This window comes from Larus michahellis, chromosome 5 (assembly GCF_964199755.1).
Source record: "Larus michahellis chromosome 5, bLarMic1.1, whole genome shotgun sequence".
In the NCBI taxonomy this organism is placed as follows: Eukaryota; Metazoa; Chordata; class Aves; order Charadriiformes; family Laridae; genus Larus; species Larus michahellis.
Window position 1 is genome coordinate 80,650,704 of NC_133900.1, and position 21,527 is coordinate 80,672,230.

General features: G+C 41.3%; 1 protein-coding gene across 46 annotated transcripts in view; it reads left to right on the forward strand.

The window, feature by feature from the left end:
- Window positions 1-13,484: 13,484 nt before the first annotated feature.
- Window positions 13,485-21,527, forward strand: part of SORBS2 (sorbin and SH3 domain containing 2) — a 190,351-nt gene continuing 182,308 nt past the window's right edge. For 24 of the 46 annotated variants that reach the window (XM_074588245.1, XM_074588272.1, XM_074588251.1 and 21 more), the window contains exon 1: window positions 13,728-14,063. The gene's annotated coding sequence lies outside the window, so the exon portion shown is untranslated. Of the gene's footprint in view, window positions 14,064-21,527 lie in introns of all 46 variants that reach the window. The other 22 variants (XM_074588244.1, XM_074588273.1, XM_074588247.1 and 19 more) reach the window with 2 other exon arrangements.

Below are 21,527 nucleotides of genomic sequence, written 5' to 3' on the forward strand. Positions count from 1 at the left end.
AGCCCAGCCCAAACCACACCACCAAACCTCTTGGTCATTGACTTTTTCCAACGTTTAAACACAGCAATTCCTAATCTCTGGGATAAACTGGATTTTTATTAGTGCAAGTTCTGTCTGCTTTATACAGATCAATACAATTATCTACACAAGGAGAAAGAGCCTTCCTAGTTCAATTGTTTATGCAACAAGGCCAAGAATAGAAGCATTTTCTGTGTCCTTGTTCTCTCTGGGCCTTTGGAAAGGCAGCCTTGCCTTAGCTTGTGATGGGAATGAGAGGAATCAGCAGGGTGAGTAAAACAAGACAGATCTTTAAGGCCAAACAAAGACTTGAAACATTCAATTTTGAAGCACGTACAGAAGTCAGCTCCACATTCCAGAAGAGATACTTATCAGCCAAAGACTTGGGTACAGTTTTCTTCAGCGAGGGAGAGCTAGCCAATGGAGAATCATAGAATGGTTTGGGTTGGAAAGGACCTTGAAGACCATCTAGTTCCAATCCCCTGTCCTGGGCAGGGACACCTCCTACTAGACCAGGTTGCTCAAAGCCCCCGGCCTTGAACGCTGAGGACAGGGCCATGCTTGCTTCCTTGCAGTTCTGAGCAGGGACATATTCAAGGCTTGTCACTCTGAGGTTCTCCTAGTGGTGGACATCTAACTAAATGCAGTTAAACAATAGAACTTTCCTTCTTGTGTAGCAGCGTGATAAAATACCAGCAAATGAAAGAACTGCATTCAACCTTCCCTTGCCATGGGTTGTAGTCCAGTGTGTTGTCTTCCAGAATACTCTAATGACTGAGTTTTGACTGCCGCAAGACAAGTGTGCCTTTCTGTTTTCCTTAAGATGGCCTTTTGCCTTTCCATGGTCCAGCAAAGGAAGAAGAACAAGAGCACTGAACTGACCTGGGAGGGCCAGTCCCAGATTTCAGTCTGCTTGAAGGGCTATGTAAATACTGGAGCCTTTGGCACTTCAGTAAAAGAACACATGAAGGAGGAGTCTCCCCTGGTCTGTGTCTAACCATTGAGCTGTTTGGTAAAAGGCTGGCATCTCAGAAGGTGTTGCTGCGCTTTGGGCCTCGGCTGGCTGTGGTGGGAACGTTTCAGAGTATGCTGCTTGCCTCTAGCCCCAGAGGTAATAAAATAAACAGAAATATGTAGGTACTGAATCCTGTCTGAACTATGTTGTGAAATCAATGCTGTGTTGTTCGGCTGCCAAGATTTCTGATCAGTTCCAGAGGTGTATTCGGCACCTGTGAGTTTTTTATTGGCAAAACCTAAGGTGATTAAATAATTTAGGTCCCTTTAGGCTTAGATGGTGGGTAAGGGTGACAGTTCTGGTCACAACTCAGTTTTGCCCATACTCTGTTTTGAGTCAAGCCATTTAACTTGTCCTATGTGTACTCCACCCCCAGCCCTGGTATGGCTAACAAGCAAGTTTACTTCAGTGTTACATGTCATGTCAGGCCTACACCGTTACAACAGCTTAAGAAACTCAGTCTAGAACTAGAGCTGACCATGCAAAGAGCTGTAAGGGACCTGGACAGGCTGGAGGACTGGGCAGAGGAGGAACCTGATGAAGTTCAACAAAGGGAAATGCAGAGTCTGCACCTGTGGAGGAATAACCTCATGCACCAGTACACACTGGGGGCCAAACAGCTGGCCTGATCCTCAACAAGGATCTTGGGAGCCTGGTGGACCATGAGCCAGCAAATGTGCACTCACAGCAAAGAAAGCCAAAAGCATCCTTGGCTGCATTAGGAGGAGTTTTGTCAGCCGATTGAGGGAGGTGATCCTTCCACTCAGCATTGGTGAGGACACACCTTGAGTATTTGGTCCCGTTCTGGGCTCCTCAGTTGCATGAAAGGTATGGACTTGCTAGAGCTAGTCCATGAAGATTAAGGAACTGAAGCATTTTTCACGTAAGGAGAGACAGAGACATCTGAGACTCTTTAGGCAGGAGAAGATAATTGGGGGATCTTACTAGAATTCTTCCTGGTAATGCTCACTGATGGGACAAGAGGCAGAAATTCGGTCTGAACACAAGAAAACTTATTTAATGAGAATGATTATACGTGGGGGAAAAGCTGCCTGGAGAGGCTGTAAGATCTCCATCCTTGTAGCTGTTAGCCAACTGCACGTAGCCCTGGGCAACCTGCTCTAGCTTGACCCTGCTCCAGATGAGCTCCAGAAGTCCTTTCCAACCTCATGTTGCTGTGATCCCATGAATACGTTTTAGGGATCCTCAGGATTGAAGAAGGAGCAGAAGAGATCTAAAAAGCATGTGGTGCTTCAAAGAAAGGCAGTTCTTTCATCTAGGTGCTCCTGTAGTTGCTTTTGCTCAAAGCCTTAGTAGTGCTAGGAAAAAAAAATGAGTACAGCCGATGTGGGAATAAAGCAAATACTGCAGTATCTTCACCTGGGGATGAATTACATGGTAATGTTTGACACAAAAATACAGCATGTGATCTTCCAGATACCGATTTATTTCTTTTTTAGCAGACAACATAATTAAACGTTAGGAGTAACAGGTTTAAAAACTGTAACCTCAAAACGTCACTGTACCTAAAACACTCTTAGGCATCGGAGGAAAATTTCTATACCGACTTTGCATATTATGTTGGAATTTTTAAATTTAAAGATATCAAAGACAATCCTTAAAACCTTAGGGAATGCGATGTACTTTTTAAGTTGTAATAGGAAAGTATGCTGCAGGGTAATTTTTCCCAGCTCAAACAAGCTGTGGGCTTCCTGGAGGGAATATTCAATAGTTAAACTGTTGCACAGGATATGAAATTAATTAAACTGCTCTTCAGGTTTCTACTTCTTTGAGCTTGTATTTTTAATTCGCGCTTTCTTGCTTTTTCTAGCTGTTTTGTTGCATGCAAATTTCAAGCAGCTACTCTTTGTGTTGCCTCCAGTTTCTAAAGGCAATTATGGAACTTCCTTCTTTGTGCACCAAACTTTAAAATGTGATACTGGTATGCATTTTTGACAATGTGTGGGATGTGTTCTGGTAGTACTTCATCTGAATGACATTACACGCCCCTTGGGCAAGGCACAGATCATCTGTTTTGTACAATAGCAGGCATGTTCTCAGTCCTTGGTAATCTGGAATAAACTCAAAGTTAAGTAATCTTTAAGGACTTGTAGTACAGACATGCTGCTAAGAGTATGTTCAAATTTAAATTTTTTTGGAGCACTTGTGAGGAAGACAGTGAGTTGAAGCATTTGTACGCAGTGATGATCGGCCACTTTTAAGCTATTAATTTTAGTGTATCGTGAGACAAATTTCAGATCTGGTTAGGTTGGTTCCTACTGGAATCGCTCTAGAGCTCTGTGAATAGAAATAAATAATTTGAATTCACCTTCTGTGTAGCAAACGTACTCAGGACAACACCAACCACACTCTTTAAGTAGGTCCTAATTTTACAAAGTACAAATGTAAAGGTATGTATATGTTTACAAATGTAGTTGGGTGTAGTTTTCTGTAAATTGACCCTGCTGTTCAACTTGAGAAATTCTTTTCTTTGGGTTCTAACAGCAAAAACACAGTTGTCTTGGTGAAATACTCCCACCCTACCCACAAAAGGGCTCGGACTAGTGGCTCTGTTCCAACTTTATGGTTTTGATTTGATACGTATTTGATCTGGGTTCATAAACCTAAAAGCTTGTCTGACAGTGGTTTGTCTTCAGTGGTACTAGTCAATTGCTGATGTGAAAACATTTGTAAACTTAGCACTTAGAAGAGCTTTCAAAGGTAACAGAATTTCTCTAATACAATAGATCATCAGAATCTCAACCAAAAGCAGCTATTGAATTAAAGGGAAAGGCTGGTAGGGACAAGAGAACGAATTCTGTTTTCCAAAAGAGGGGTGGACTTCTGCCTGGAATCTTACAGCATCTTTGCATTGCATATACATCTTGCCTCGGTACTTTTTTTTTTTTTATTTCTCTTTTGTTTGGAGCTTTTTTCCATGTGCTTTTTAAAATACAAATGAGATGCATATTCATGTTGCACATGAGAAAATGACACAAAAGGTTTTAGCTGTTTTGGAACACCTTACGTCCAGATAGAGATGGGACATTCCTTTATTGTTTGGGACATTTAGCAAAGCTTTGTGCAAAGTTTATACTCGGGTCTTTCAGGACTTTAAAAGCTTTTTTTCCTTCTGATAGTAACAAAAATCAGACTAATTACCAAAGATATGTCACTGCACTCCTTCCTGCTCTGGTCAAGTATAATATATTTTTATGAACTTCGCTTTAAAGCTAAAACATTTCTAGCCCCTGAATGCTGACTTGCTGATGAGGTCACTAGCGCTGTGCTTTTATAGGAAGTTGTAATCGCCGTTTACGCAATCATTCAGAAAAAAAAGAAATGCTGCTGTGGGGTTTTTCACTTGGAAAGTGCTGGTACTCATCTCTTCGTGACATACTTCTGGAGGCAAGATTCTGGCGATGTAGTGTTTCTGATGTGGCCAGTCTATAGTTTGACTAAACTCGCTAATTAGTTTTTTGTTTATTGATTACAGTATGTCTTTGCCCAATTATTAAGTTGTTTCTCCACTGAAGTTGAGCTCTGAGGGACCTGGGTTCCCACTCGTTTTCCGGGAAAGAGTCTAGATTCCTTATTTTTTTTACCACTGAGTAATTATGCAAAATTATTTTAACTCCCGACTGTTGTTTTCGCTGAGGCTGTGCTTAAAAGAATAAGCATTTCTTGGTTCCCAAAAGACGAAGTGTAACAGCCTACACATAAGCAGTAATTCCTGTGTGGATTCCGAGGCTTCTGTAACAGCTAGGAAGGAAATACTGGTGCAGGAAATAGGGAGGGACATAAGGACTCTCATGCCTTGCAGGTTTTTTCTGTCATCACTTTCTTCTCTTGGGCTGGCATCTCCTAATGGATGAGGTCTGCATATATTGCTTGGTTGTGACAACTGTAAAAACATAAAAACTAAATCTGGTGTAACTGTGCTAACTCTTGCAAGACTTCTTAAGAAAATTGAAATATACCAAGTGTCAGTTATATTCCTGCTCCTAAAGAAATAAAATCAGTTTTTCAGGAATTAACATAAATGGGATTTTTATTCAGTAGTACAATGTGCATGCCTTCCAGGAAAGCTCTGCTTCTAGGTCATAAAGCCTAAGTCCTGTTGTGAGCATGTACCGTGCTTTTAAAAATGTGATTATCAAATGTTGCTTCATAGAACCATAGAATGGTTTGGGTTGGAAGGGGCCTTAAAGATCATCCAGTTCCACCCCCCTGCCCTGGGCAGGGACACCTCCCACCAGACCAGGTTCCTCCAAGCCCCGTCCAGCCTGGCCTTGAACCCCTCCAGGGATGGGGCAGCCACAGCTTCTCTGGGCAGCCTGGGCCAGGGGCTCACCGCCCTCACTCACAGCAAAGAATTTCTTCCTAATGTCTCGTCTAAATCTCCCCTCTTTCAGTTTAAAACCCTTCCCCCTCGTCCTATGGCTCCCCTCCCTGATCCAGAGTCCCTCCCCAGCTTTCCTGGAGCCCCTTTAGGGACTGGCAGGGGCTCTAAGGTCTCCCCGGAGCCTTCTCTTCTCCAGGCTGAACCCCCCCAGCTCTCTCAGTGTGTTCCCATAGGAGAGGTGCTGTAGCCCTCAGATCATTTTTGTGGCCTCCTCTGGACCTGCTCCAAGAGATCCATGTCGTTCCTGTGCTGAGGGCTCCAGGTGGGGTCTCCCCAGAGCAGAGCAGAGGGTCAGAATCCCCCCCTCGCCCTGCTGCCCACGCTGCTGGGGATGCAGCCCAGGCTGCGGGGGGTCTCTGGGCTGTGAGCGCACATTGCCGGCTCACGTCCAGCTTTTCACCCCCCAGCACCCCCAAGTCCTTCTCGGCAGGGCTGCTCTCCATCCCTCCATCCCCAGCCTGTGCTGATACCGGGGGTTGTCCCGACCCAGGAGCAGGACCCTGCACTTGGCCTTGTTGGACCTCATGAGGTTCCCATGGTCCCACTTCTCCAGCCTGCCCAGGTCCCTCTGGATGGCATCCCGTCCCTCAGGCGTGTTGACCGCACCACTCCACTTGGTGTTGTCCCCATACTTGCTGAGGGTGCACTCCATCCCACTGTCCATGTCGCCAAAAAGGAAGTTGAACAGCACTGGTCTGTTCGAGTATGGCTGAAATAGTTCCCAGGTGAGGCAGCTAGTGCCGTTGTGTTTACCCATGTTCCGGTACAGACTCAGGCTGTTGCACACACTTGCACAGGGGCACAGGAGAATCCTGACCGTAAATACCCTACTCTCGATAGCCTGTGAGTAGGCAGGTGCTTGCTCAGATGGTACCTCCCCCGAGGCACATCTTTACGGTTATTTGTCTGAAGTAGTAGCTTTATTTCCACAGTTCAGAGAATCTTTCATTTCTACTGTTCATGCTGATTAGTGTAGCTAACTGGAATTGCTGTTACTGACTTGAGCTTATTTTTCAGGAGAAAAAAAAATTGATTTTTCCTTTCCTCAGTTCATTAATCAGTTATGTCAACTTAGCATTTTCAATTTTGAACTCAAAAGCCCTAAAGCTTCTGTAGTAAGCAATACTTTTTGAAAATGCATCTACCTCATCAATATGCTGGAGAAACTAATTTCTTAATAAAAATAAGGAGATATAATAATTAGTTAGCTTTTATGGGTAACAGAGGCTTTAACCGTTAAACCTGGACACAGATGTTTGCCAGCTCTCTGGACCAAATGTGTAGTTTATAGTAATCACCACCAGAAGTTTAGTAAGTATTGTAAGATTGAGCAGTTAAAAACAGTGATAGTTTAGTCCGTGTCCTATGTACAAAACAGAGGTGGGTGGAAACATGGTAAATTGTTATGGTAAATTGTGGTAAATTAGTGTAACACACTAATCACAGCATGCTGTTAGTTTTCCTCAGTTTACAATGCTGTTTATGGATATATTTCAAAATAAATTGAATGCGTGCAGATAGTCCATCCCAATACACTTGATCAAGGTCAAGTCTATGACTTTGAATATTGTCATCTGAGTTAATGGTCCTTTAATATTTGACATAGGGCTCAACGGCATCCAGTCATAAAAGCTAAGGAGTTACAGCAGGAAAAGGAGAAGGGAAGTTATCCTCATGATTTCCTTGTAATACAGTAGCTATTTGTTTTTAAATGTAAAGAAAATTAGTTTATTTTAAAACCAATTAATTTGGAAATCAATATACACTAACTTGTTTTAAAAACCTAGACATTGCAAATCCTATTTTTGAGAAGGGTGACATTCAGCATTAAGATGAAAAAAGCAAGTTGTCTGTTTACGGCAAACTATCTTAGCAGACGTTGCTGCTTTTGTGGAGGCAATTTCAAGTACCAGATATTTTTACAATAGAGTTGTGATTTATGCATTATGTAAGTAACTATAAAGGCTTCTGAACTTTGATATTTTTAAGTGCAACGTGCCTGAATTCTACAAACGATCAACACCTGAAGACTCTTCTGTCGTACGATGCAGTTTTATTCATTTTGTTCATTATGTTCTGTGAAGAGTCCTTTGATTATTTTTTTAAGACCTCTCCTTTCTGAGTTCCCTAGTTTAGTGCTAACTCTGATTTTCTTCTGAAATTTAGTGTTTAGGTATTTAATTTTTTTTTAAGTCTCTGAATTTATGTGTGGTGACTGTAAGAATACCAGTGTTCAGTTGGAAAAGAAACTATTTCTTTTCCTTTCTGCCATTTGTGGTGCAGCTTAAAATGAGCCCTAAAAAGTACAACAGATTAAGGAACAAACTTACTTTCTAAAACTGAGTTTTGAGCACTGCAGCTAGAATTATTGGTCGTGTTATTAGTGCCAAGGTTATACTACCATTTTTCTGTATTTTGTTTTAATTAAAAGGAACTGGATAGCACAAGATACCAGGTATGTACTGAAGCTTTAAGGCTTGCTAATTCTACGTGGAGGACTGACAACAGTGCTTTGGTCTTAAGTGAATCCACTGGGTCCCTTTGATCCATAGATCACAGGTTGGAGTGATCTTTTAGGAGGGATTCCTCAGAGAACACCTATTTCCAGGTTGGCTGTCACTCTGCAGCGTACTTGCCATAGGAGCTGAGTTTAAGTGTAATTTTAGATTATTGAGCTGTTGAGTGAAAGCATCTAGTTATCCAGCATCATGTATTTCGGCTCAATATAGCATTTGTCACGAACTTGTGATGAATCCCCAGCTGCGCTCTTAAGGAATGACAGACGCGTGGCACAAGCTGAAGAATGTCTTATCGCATCAGGGAGATAAGCAGGTGAGTTTAGCACTAACCGAAGCAAGTAAAACTCCCTGAGACCGAACCCGATTAGCTGAGGTTCAGGCTACGCTGCTACAACCGCAGAGCTCTCTTTTTACAGCTTGAATCATGAGATGAGTGAATTTGTGCTGGTTTGGGGTATGTAATCTAAGCATATTTTCCCTCGTGACTAAGGACGGGTGGCAGTTGGTAGCAACAAAGAACATCAGAATTTTTCACATGGGTAAGGGGTATCTCTGGTACCCGAGTACCCTGTTTTTGTGAACTCTGTTTTTAGGTGCCGTATCTGGTTTACATACTTCATAAGCTGTGTGAACAGCCGACTGGGTCTAGAACATTAGGACCACTTTGAAATTTCTAAATATTTGCTTGGGTCTAGGAGTGGCAGAAAAAAAAAATCAATTAAAAGAATCCTGATGTTAAAAAAAAAAAAAAAAAAAACCAAAAAAAAACACAAAACACCCAAAAACTTTTGCCTTTCAGTCATATTCCAAAGTTCTGTAGAGCCTCAACATAGTGAAACCAAACCGTTCAAGCTCCCTTAGGAAAAAACCTGCTGTCTCTGATTTCTGGAATTCAGGCATTCTCTTGTCTTTTCTCTGTGCTTTTTCTTCCCTAAATTGGGGGAAGGTAGCCTGACCGAACCTTCTGTTGAGCTGAGCAGTTTATCTCTATCGTGACAGTGCAGAAAGGTGTAGATGACGATGATGTTCTCGGTGCCTTGTTCCCACACTCTGGAGTCAGTGATCAGCAGGACTTTAATATTAATGTGGATTCCTGAGGAGCAGTAATTGACATTTTACCAGTTTCCAGTAGCGTTTGAGCATACCATCTGAGCGTGAAGAACAAGATACTTTCAGGAAAGGCTACAGTTTTTAAAGGCTGTGCTTTTTATTTTTGAGTCACAGGAGTTACAAGACCTAATGAACTGCTTATCTCTGAACTGGAATTATACTCCTCCAATGAAGAATCCCTCTATTGAGGAAACACCTATGTCTTCTGTAGTTATACTGGGTATCCATTAGCCTGAAAGGTGATTTTAACTGTGGTTTCTGAAATGCATTGAACATCTCTTCCAGTGTCTCCACCTAAAACTGTCAGTACAACTTCATCTGTTCAGACAGATTTTGAGCAGTTCCAGACTGGAGATTCCACAGCCTCTCTGGGCAACCTCCTCCAATGCGCAATCACAGTAGCGTTTTGGTTTGTTTAAATGGAATTTCCTGTGTTTCAATGTTTGCCCATTGCTTTATCATTCTTTCACTGGATACCTCTCAGAAGGCTAGGGGGAAGGAAGATGGAGATGTCTTTCAACCTCTGTGCTTCGACTAACCGTATTCTCTGCAGCCATACACTTAGCCAGGTTAGCCTTGTTATTTTTCAAAACCATGCTTGTTACATTTACATATTTTAATGGTCACTTACAAAAGCTATCTTTAATCACAGAATAGTAGGGGTTGGAAGGGACCTCTGGAGATCATCTAGTCCAACCCCCTGACGGAGCAGGGTCACCCAGAGCAGGTGGCACAGGAATGTGTCCAGGTGGGTTTGGAATGTCTCCAGAGACGGAGACTCCACCACCTCTCTGGGCAGCCTGTGCCAGGGCTCTGCCACCCTCAAAGGAAAGAGGTTTTTCCTCACGTTGAGATGGAACTTCCTTAAATATGCTTCAGCATCTTAAGAACCAACAGTAGAACTAAAGCCTAAGCGGAATACAAAATGCTATTAAGAAAATTCCTTTGAAAACTGGAAAACTGCATTTAGTAAACTGAACTCAAATTGTGTTAGCAAGAACATTAGATATATTTGGTCATGGCAGGGCTGGTAGGCAGTTACACTGCATTCGGTTCTACTGAACCCCAAGCTAGAGACTGTAAATTTAACACTGTACTTTCGGGGATTACACACTGTATAAAAATAACAGCCAAAACCTAAAAGCAAAGAGAAACCTAGCATAACCCCAGGAAACCTTAGAGATGGACCTGGCAGGGAGTACGATGGGCGTGCTGGGGTATTGATGTATTTTGTCCCTGAAATCTAATTTGCTGTTTTGGTGCGAATGAATGTTGTATATCCTATTCAATAACTAAATAATAATAACATATTCAATAACTAGAGGATTAAAATTTAATATGCATGGAAGCTGAAACAACAATGCAATTTGGCCTTCTGAAAAACACCGTCCACTTCATTTTCTGTTATTCAAACTAACTTTGTTGGATTTCTCACGTTATCGCTGAGGCAATCACACTTACGCCCAGGTTTTTCAGACGTGGGCGGTGTTTTCAGGATCAGGATTAGAGAAGCGGAGTCGCTGCCATGCCAGTGACTACCTGCTGTGAAACCTGGCATGCGTTTGCCTTCATTCTTGGAACTGCTTCTGTAAAAGCTGTGCTTCTGAGAACGGCAGGAATGAGCTGCTCAGCCAGGAATGCTGCTTTGCCCAGCATAGTGATACGCTCCCTGGAAAAACTGCCTTTGTGTTTCAGGGATGCAGATTAACACAGATAAGAATATTCAGTATGCCGTCTAATACCAGTCACTCGCTTAAATATTTATCGTATGAAAATACAACATGCTTTGCATAGCAAAAATAAAACGAAAAAAGTGTTTGCATAGTCAAAATAAAACAGAAAAGTGAAAAGAAGCCGGTGTGTCAAAAGATGTGACGTGATTACGGACCTTCTGGACCTACACAGTTAAATTTCAGTCTGACGCAGTTGCTGGATATTTCTCTCTACGTGCTGACTTCCCTCAATTCACGTGAACTCCACTAGGTACAAAGGATATTTGTCTTAACTCGAACATCTAAATAGCCTGATGCTTTGTAAGGCAAAATAGGCACTGTCTGTCTTCATGTGAGTCATCACTTGAACGTAAACAAACACAGATTTTAGTGCACTTAATATTTGTATTTCAGTGTTCTGAAATGTGCATATTCTTTAAAAAAACATGGTTCGAATGGTATAACGTCACTGTGCGGTAGCGATTATTTGAAAGCCTTGGGGATTGCTTTATTTCCATGAGCATCTCACCGCAGTGGAAGCTTGCTGAGGGCTGAAGCTTGATTGTAAAAGTACCTCAGGGATGAGACTAACTTAGAAATAGCGGCTACGGTTGACTGGAAAATGCTTCATAATAAAGTTCTTAAAACCTCAGTGCGATTGGAGGGGAGCCACAACAATCCATCTTGCCTGAGGAAACTGCGAAACACCCGTTATGTCAGTATCGTGGTTTATGATGCTACGCCGGAGATAAAGGAGTCTTGGCCATGATTTATGACGGCTGGTTAGAGGTACCTGTCATAAACTATGACGTCAGTAATCCAATTACACGAGCGGAGATATGACTCCACGGTCAGGGCAGTTTCCAGCTGAGCAGGGGTTCTTCCAGTTTTTCTGGCTCTTGCCAATAAAATTTATTAGGGAAAAATCTTAAGTAAACACCTTTGTGATGGATGGTACCAGCGTGGCTGTATCAGTAACCATAACAGTGGGATTCCTGTTGCCTCAAGTCCGTAGAAGATGGAGGTTTTTTTCTCATGGGAGTGGACACGGTGTTGCTTTATTATTTCACACTGGCAACACAGACCTCCCGAGGGGAGCTCCTCTTAAGCAGGACTAAGTTTAGTTACACACTTCAGGGTTTTTCTAGTGATGTTTTACATGTATTTTTTTTTTAAACTTTCAGATTAAGCTATTTTAACTCAGATTCATGACTGGCTAGGTCAAAATAATCGCTGAGGGGGTGACTTACCGTTCTGCTGAAAGTCGTTCAAAGGTCAAAGATAATTATTTTTTTTCTCATCTTTCCCAAACATATTCTGTTCCCTGAAGCACAGAAAGGTGAGGTGCCTATAAAAGAAATGCTATATATTAATGCTGCACAGCAAAACCGTTTGTTGTGCTAGAAATTGTGATAGCAAAAGCTTGTGATATCTTAGTTTTCTGACCCGTAACAGCTGCTGTATTACCAGAAAACAAAAAGGAATTATATTTCTAATTCTCTGTAACTTCCTGCAGCTAGAAGCATTTGTCTCCTGTTGAGGCTTGGGTCCTACCTCTTTAGAGGAGCACAGGAGCAAGAAAGCGAGTTAATTTCTTTAAAGAGAAGAATCAAATTCAGAGCTGAAGTATAATGTTCATTTTTTAGCTCAATCTGAGTGTACAAGCTCTCCCAAAAATGAGGTCGTCGTTCCTTATACAGCACGAAAGTGATGAAAAATACAAATCCAAATTCACCCACTGATTTAAAGAGATAAAATTAATCTGGTTTTGAGGTGTTTCAGTCCATGTCATCGTCACTTTATTAATACACTTAGATTGAGTTATTTCAGGTGGCCTGATGCATTCATACCATACACAGTGCAATGGCATCCGTTTTTTTACAATAAATGCTTAAACGCAATTGTTATACAGATCAATTTGACTCTGCAAAGCATATTACGTTAAATATCTCCCTATTTACAGTTGTTCTTGAGCTACGAGTGTTGTGAGGGAGTAAATTTTTTTTCCTGCATCTTAACGCGATTGGTGTACTTAACTGCAGCAATACCTTGGCCAACCCCACTATTTTAAACTATACCTCTCATGATATACTACCGAGAAAAGGGATAAACGTTTGCCCTGTCTAAGGAGTGTGGTTTTGCACAAGTAGGAGCTGGGATAATGTTTGACCTGTAGGACGTTTTCCGTGATCATGCAAATCTGTCTGACCGTAACTGTCACTTTCAATCTCTTTATGGCAGAAGACCTGGTATTTTAGAAAACAAATGTACTGGTAAAATGTGGTGGAAGTCATCCAGGATAAAAATGGAACCTTACAATACTACTTTTACGACTATTTTTCATAACTCCCACACATAGAATATTACCATTATGAATGCTGGGTACCCAGTGAATGCTTTTCATTGTATTAATAATCCGTTGTTTTTGGTTTTTTTAAAGGAACTGTAACTCTTTCAAGTGTGTATGTAACGTTACTTAAGAGAATTAAATTATCTGTTTGGAAAAAGGCAAACTTATTTCTAAGTACATTTTAGGATTGCATCAGCTTTCAGTTATGCCACAGCTTTTTATAGCTTGACTAGTGCTAATGATCTCATTCTCTTAACCTGATGATAATAATAATGGAATTCCTTGATTAACTTGAATGGCAGCTCATAATTGATATGGTGGTTAAAATTAACAGCGTGCAAGGAGTTGCCAGCCTGTGCTTTGTCTTGCCTTATACAACTAAATAACTAGAATAGGATGAGAATCTGATTTAAAAAAAAAATAAAATAAATCATTGGAGAGCGTCACAATAAATCATTGGAGAGCGTACAACTTCTTTAGAAAAAAAAATCTGCACTCTATTTTTCATAGCACTTAAAAATAAGTGAGACGGATCCAATCCAGACAACATGACCCAAAGTACCACCAGTATTTTGACTTCTCTCCGCAGACCATATATAGTGCAGGCAAGAGACGCACGACTGCTTTCAAGGGTAGCAGAGCTCCCCTGGGAGGGAAAAGACTGGACAAATTTATTTGTAAAGGGGAATTTTAGAATCGGTACACCGAGATCTGGATAACTCCTTTTAAAGCAGGTAAATAATGGCTTTAGAGATCTTAGAAGTACCGTCTCTCTCGCTGACTGCAGTTAGCTGAGTTTAAGCTGACCTTGATGGGGAAAGGTTAGTGTGCTGTTACCAGTTCTTCAGGGTGACCGCTACTCTGGAGTCCCTCCTGTCCTCTTTCACACCTCGCCCCAACCAAAAGAAGCCAACAGGCAACTCTTGTCACATTGGTAAGATATCTGCTTGTATTTCTGTGTGTGCTGCGAGCTTTGAGAAGCTAAAAACGTAAGTGTGAGAATATAACTTTATAGACAGTTTATTATTACAGAACCAAATCCTTGTTAAAACAGACAAGGCACAATGAGAAGATTTTGTTATGGCTAAGCTTCTTTTTTAAAGTGCTTTTCTGCAAATGAATTTATTTTTGACCATAAATTGGCTATAGGAAGACCCTATTAAGGAGAACAGAGACTCTTCAATAGCTTCTAATAACTAGAAGGGATCTTAATTGCATCATCAGCTGTTCAGCTTATAGCGATATGGAAATCAGCATGAATTACGAAAGGCAGATACAATGGTGCCCTTTTACAGTAACTGGAAGACTTACAGGTGAGTGTAAAAGGAGATGCTGATTTCTCTTGCTGAAATGGTGCTGAGAGGAATTTTGTGAGAGGTTAATGATAAAAGTCAATTAACACAACTCTGAGGCGCGTGAAACTCGAAGGTGCTAAAACTAGTGCAAGGCTTTTGCAGGCATTCAGAATAAGTCCTTTTGAGTTGAGCACATCAAACCCTGATTTCTCGTCGTACAGTTTCCTATGCGCTGATCTAGCTACTTACCCAGTTAGGGCTCCTACCTACCACTTAACCAAATGCTAGTGCTAATTCTGGCATCTCCCGTAGGTGGGAGCCCTCGCAGTAGAAGAGCCTGAGTTGTTTTTCTGTTCTCTCCCAAAGCATGCTCTGAGCAAGCCAGTCTTTCAACCGACTATATATAAATTAAGCTGATGAGTCTCAGAAATGCACATATCACTTTGTCTCTAGACCTTCAATGAATGCTAAATCATTGACAAAGTGTGAAGTGGTAACTTTTGATCTAAAAAAACTAGGAGTCTGCTCACTCGTTTGGAATGTACAGTACGCGATTATGTAACTTGCTGAGCAGGTGGCATCATTGGTGACCAATCACAAAAACTACACTTCTGACTATAATTGCTATTTGTAGTATTCTAAATATCAAAGATGAGACTATGCATTTGGCTTAGTGGTTTTAGGGTAGTATTATCAGCATAAATTTAGTGGTTTTGAATGCTTCTGATTCTGGCAGCAAAAGTGCTATAAAGTTTTGACACTAAGTTCCGGCTGCAGACGAATTTCAAGAGGAAAAGGTAGGAAAACCATTCAAGAAGCAGCTATTCCCCAGAGTCTGAGTGCTTGATGGCAGCGTCATCTTTTAGCTCTGCTGATGTAATGGATGCATGTTCCTCAAGATGTGGCTAGTATTGAACAGATGCTTTTTCTTAAACAGCTAGGGTTCTAAAAGAATAGCAGTGCGGGGCAAGCTACAGTAAGTGATAAGAAAACAAAATATTCAGTAAGGCTAGCTTTTCAAATGCTTGGAATTTTGTTTGACAGACTTTGGTTTCCTTGAAAATTCCTTATGCTCATCACGAAATTTCATGCTGCTGTCATTTAACCTTCTAAATCATAGACACTAGAGCTTCAAGGTTTGCAGTAAGAGATTCAGAGTTCCTTACGAGGAGGGCATCTGTTACCACTCAAACTTTATTCCCTCATTGTAGAATTCCTGTTGGAGTCCTTAGGTCAAGAAACTAGCTCTGAATATTTCCCAGCTTTCACTGGAATTGTCAGAAGGGCAGCTAGCTGCTGCGTTCCTGCAAGTTTCTGACTCTCAGCGGTGTTCTCAAAGTGTAAATCTCAAGTTCTCAAAGTAGATGCTTGTAGGCAGGCTTGGTCACTGGGGTCTTGCTGGTGGAACGTGGGGCACAACTGTGTTATGAACGAGCAGAGATGGAATGGCTATATTTGTGCTCCGTACATTTTGTGCAGGGACTGCTAGCTGTTCCTATTCAGGGAATGAGGAGCAAAGAGCTCATGTTAAGACACGCAGTGATTTCCTTGGCCTTCCTATAGGTGCATCTGAGACAAAAAGCTTTCTCTCTTTCCAAGAGAATTTATCCTCCACAGTCTAGTTGTTTGGTACACGATCTTTCTCCTATTGTTCACCTGTCCTGTGTGATAGGATATGGCTAATCCATAGTTCGATGCGGCTTTATCCATAGAAATTTCCATAGAATCCTAAAATCAGTTAGGTTAGAAAAGACCTTCAAGTTCGAGTCCAACGTGCTTCAGGGCAGCAGTGAGACAGTCCTGATAACTGTAGTGCAATTGTCTAGAGGATCCTCTGGCAAAATGCTTGCAACTGCCTCAAAGATAGTGAACTCTCTTGTAAACAGGTTTTCAATTACTGCACAAGAGATAAGTGTGAGTTCTCAGCATTTTGAAAATGATCTTGCATCGGTATGGAACGCTAGACCAAGTTTTATTTGGAGCCTGGGAACACACATATACCCACCTAGTATTCCCTTGAAAGGTGTTAACTGTCCAGAATTGGAGTAACTGCTCTATTTAGAGTTGTTATCAGTAACTCAATTGTAGCTGCTAATTACAATTAAAGGTTTTTATCATGAGCTATGAAAGTTCTTAGCTAGTCCAGCTGAACAGAGGTTGCACTTGTAGTACTCTTGGAACACAAATCCTGATGCCTTATGAAAACATCTGTAATGCGTAAGGTCTTGACTTTTCATTTAATACATAGATATGACTATCAGTGTAGCTTCTGTCTCTGTCACTTCTCCTGTTCCTGCTAGCAGCTCTCATTAATAAAGGTATATAAAATGTAAAGCAAAATATAAAAAAAAATGGAGAAGAATCCTGAAAATCATGGCGTCCTTTAAATCACTGAAATTCTTCACATACCACTTTATAGTCAGACGTGTACATTCACCTGTTCCCTTACTAACTGTAGCCACTTCTTTAAGAAATAAATGCCTATGAAGTAGTAAAAGAGTTTGCTGTTTGAACTTTAGCTATGTGATTACTGAATGTTGTCCTGAGGTGTCTTGGCACTTTGAAAATTAATTTTATTATTATTCAGGAGATCAAAAGACTAGAACTTAAGGAATTTAATTAAAAGTTTTGGAAAACAAAAAACAGAAACAAACAAATAAAATTAAAAAAAAAAAAACAATAACAAAAAAAAAACCAAATCAAGCCTGTCTGATTATTCAAAAAGGTACCCTTTAAACCTTTCCTGCTTTAAATTTTTATTTCAGTGGGAGGATTTACTTAAATTAATGACCTGATGGCAGTGCACAGCTTTGGAATGATTTTTCCTCAAATTTCTAACTTCTGCCTAAATTCTAAATCTGAAAGAAGGAAAACTGCAGCTTTATACAGTGAACGTCTACTTCCCACAGGCTCTTGAAAAATGCTTTTCTCATAGGGTAAAAATCATCACCATACTATCACTTTTAAGATTCTTCTCTAGGCTGTGAATGATGCTTTTCATATTCTTTTCCTTTTAATACAATCTTTTCCTTTCAAATGAAAATAAAATTGATTCACCTACATTTACTTTGGGGACTCCACAATTACAGTCAGAATGAAAAACTCAAGTGTACCTCAAGGTATACCTCAAGTACTTGTTAAAAATAAACCCTAGTAATTAGCTGTAAGTGAACTTTTAGTGCAGAAGCACTGAAAATAATTGGCTGTGGAATGTGTTTTTCATTGCAATCTACAAAAATATACCGAACAATGGATGAAACCAAGATTCTTTTTTTTGTGCTTTCTTAAGACTGACTCACTGCCACTTATTTTCTTGATACCACAGTTCTTAAAAGTAAATTGTCAGACAAAAAACAATGTGTAAACAGGCAACTGAGATTTGTCTTTATTCAAAGCCCAGGAGTCATTGCATAGGCAATAAAACTTTCATTCTCCATGAATTTTTCTTTCATATCTTTTGGCATCCCTTGCTTTTCATAGCACTAATTATGAAGTCTTACTTTTCCAAGCATGTATCGGGTTATTCTAGCTGGGAATACTAGATGTTGGGGGAAAGTTCAAGTTCCACCACGGTCATTTTATTCTGACAAAGCCGTGGCCACTCTGCACCAACAAAGCTGCAAAACGCTTTTGAAAAGCAGATTAGTGTGTTAGTTTTTCTGAACTGTTATAGCTTGTTTCACGTGGTTGCAACTAGATCTTTCACTTCCCAAATAAGTTCTGGGTGAAGTCGGTGAGAAATAAGAGAAGCTTACAAGGCCTTATGTGTCAGCGCTACTGTTCTGGAAATCCACAGAACTCAGAGAGGATCTAGCCTGGCTTGGACCAATTTGATAAAACGGCGTTTAATAAGTGGGAAGAGATTAATAAATCTGGGTAGAACATGTGCATCCCGACTGCTAGACTGCTTTCTTTAGAGTGGCTCTGGCTGCGCTCCCCAACCTTTAGGGCTTTCCTGGCATAACAGTAAAGGATCTGGAACCGTACAGCTGTGGTTCAAGTCCCGAAGCTGTAATATGTCTGACCTCCTCTAAACTTGGTAATTACTTGTGCCTTTGCAGCGAAAAGGTGGCAGCGTGACGGAGTATTGTCATGGGCTTTCTTGCTGCCATTAACAGGAGTCAGTGTTTGGGTCTGCACCCTGCTGCCAAGTTCAAGGTGAGCAGTGACTGTACAAAACCTTTCTCCTTCCCCTTCTGGGATGCGGAGAAGGGGTGGAGAAAATGAAGAAGGGTAGATTGAAGAGGGGAGATTTAGATGAGATATTAGGAAGAAATTCTTTGCTGTGAGGGTGGTGAGCCCCTGGCCCAGGGTGCCCAGAGAAGCTGTGGCTGCCCCATCCCTGGAGGGGTTCAAGGCCAGGCTGGACGGGGCTTGGAGCAACCTGGTCTGGTGGGAGGCGTCCCTGCCCAGGGCAGGGGGGTTGGAACTGGATGATCTTTAATGTCCCTTCCCACCTGAACCATTCTATGATTCTGTGGAATAAGAGGGCCTTGGCTCCTGTGCATGGGAAAAGGACTTGTATGGGTTGGAGGTGGAGAGAGGTAATATGCACTATGCTTTCTTTCTGTATCCTTGAATTTAGAGTCAGACTCCAGTGGTTTGAGGATTTGCACGTTGGAATGGGAACTGGGAGTGCAGCCTACAGCTAACTATATAAATGCAAACGGGCTACGTGCTCCTAACTGGGGAACTGAATTCTGTTTCAATTTGGACCAGTATACTGAAAATAGTATAGCTCCATCTCCTCACACGTTTTCAAAAATCTAAGCTCTTGTTTCATTTAGAAGCTTGAATGCTTCTTTAGTCTTGACCTTGGCCAATGAAAAAAAAACTTGGTACTTTTAAAAACAATAGGGTATTCAGAGTTTCTCTATTTAAAAAAAAATACACCACTTTGTGGAGGAGGAGGAGATAAGCCATCAAGCTTTCTGATAACTCAATAAATAATTAAAAGGGAGGAAAATACTTGGAATTCTCCTCCAGACTAAAACGTAATAAGATTTCTCCTGTCAGTTGCATACTTGCCTGAGTCGTCTTGAATATAAAGTCAGGTTTAGTCTGTACATCAGAGCTTTCAGGTGGGAAGTTAAAATGCCAAGAGCTGCCAGTGGAGGCAGTGATGGTTTGAGAGGCAAGCAACTGGGACTATTGATTAAGGCCTTGGCCAGGATGGATAGGTTTGCTGACTAAAAGAGGTAATAGTGCAAGTCACGTATCTCACCGTGTAGACTGATGGAGGGACCTAAGGTTGGCACTGGTGTAATGTCAGGTCGCAGGGACTACATGGGGAGGTGGACAGAAAAATGGTGGAAGATGCAGGAAGCTGAGATTTCTCAAGGTGGCACTCATTGACCCATAAGAGGATTTTGGGGCACATTGCTTGTCTGCACTTGCTTACCTGCCTCAAAAGTGTCAGTATTTGTTGTCTTTGAAGTGACTCTCCATTGTGCTACAGATGCAAGGCAACTAAGATGAAAACATTGTTAAATATTTTTTTTTTCAGCTTCAGGTATTTTGAAGTTACTGAAAATCTCTCTCTCTCTAGAAATCTTGAGATGTATTAATGCTAGATAGCTGCAAAACCAGGCTGAATGCATTTTAAAATTGAGGTCCAGATGCTGATAGCTAGCCTGAAGATGATATCTTAAGGTATATGTGTGTTCTAGACACATTCATGCAGCATGTTTGTTCACATCTAGTGAAACTCTTCCATAGGATTGGTAAATTGAGTACTACTAAGTTAAGTTTAGCCTTGCTCTGGTGAATTGCATACTTAACAGCGGGATTTGCAATTTAAGAAATGCTGTAGAAACCTTGTACCTACCTAAAATCACCCTGATTGTCATCTCCTTCCATAAAATTTGAAGTCAAGCTTTTCTGTTCATTTTTTGACACTGAGACATCTTTCCCTCTCTGTTCCTGAACGAAAGATAAGCTATTCAGAAAGGACACCAGGATTTTTCTTCTTGCATGTCCTGTTTTGTGACACACACACACACCCCCCGGGAATAATACGTAATAACTTCCTCCTTGTTCAGATACATTCAATAGGAACCAGATAACTCACTGCCAATTTCATATTTTTATGAGTAAAGTTACAGGTCTGTCACAAAACCGGTAGTGTGTGCCGTGGCACTGCCTACAGTCAGAGCCTTTCTGCCTTTTAACCTTTAACATTGCTACACTGGAATTAAAGGTAGTTACTCAATAGGCACAAGAGTGCTGTAGCTTCCAGTAAGCAACGAAAATGCTCTAGCCAAAGGCGGTCAGTTATAAATCCAAAGGCACGTTTCAGTTTGCTTGTTGCAGTTAGAGATTCGCACATAAAAACACTTGTGGTTTGATTCCCAAATATCTTTGAGTCTCTGCTGGGGAGAACTAAGAGAGGATGTAGTGTTTTCTTTCTGGAGTATCATTTTGCAAACTGCGGCTTTCTAACTTCTGCAAAAACAGGTGTCGGGGTTTTCAATGTGCTTTGTGAAGCTTGAACAGTGTGATTCCGCGCTGTGCTTGGGCCAGAAAGGAAGGAAAGTAGACAACTTTATGCACCAGGAATAATAGTCTGCATTTTTTTTCTCCCTATTTTGCTAGGCTGAAGTCTTACTAATCAAAGCTATCTTCGTTATCTGGAGGGGCCCAAGTCTTTGATTTTTCCCAAGCGAAATGTATTTTTAGAAATATGGCACTAAAACATTTGAGGAAACTAGAAACTTTGCCCAGAGCTGCTGCTCTGGCATGAAACTTTTGCAGTATTACCTAAAGAATTTCAGAGAATGGAAATGCCCAGGTGGCTGTTCTAACTCCCTGGACACACCAGTCCTCAGTATCAAGAGTGGTGGTGCCAGGATTCTCCGCTGCCGGCTCTCAGGATTGTGCTGAATGTATGTGCAGGCAAAAGCTGGAGCTGATAGCACTAAACTGGCTGCTGCAGAACCGCCTAGCTGAACTGCAAATTAACTCTTCATACCCCGAAGCAAAATTCAGTCTATACATAGTAGACTGGAGCACCTCTGCTATGAGGACAGGCTGAGAGAGTTGGGGTTGTTCAGCCTGGAGAAGAGAAGGCTCTGGGGAGACCTTAGAGCCCCTTCCCGTACCAG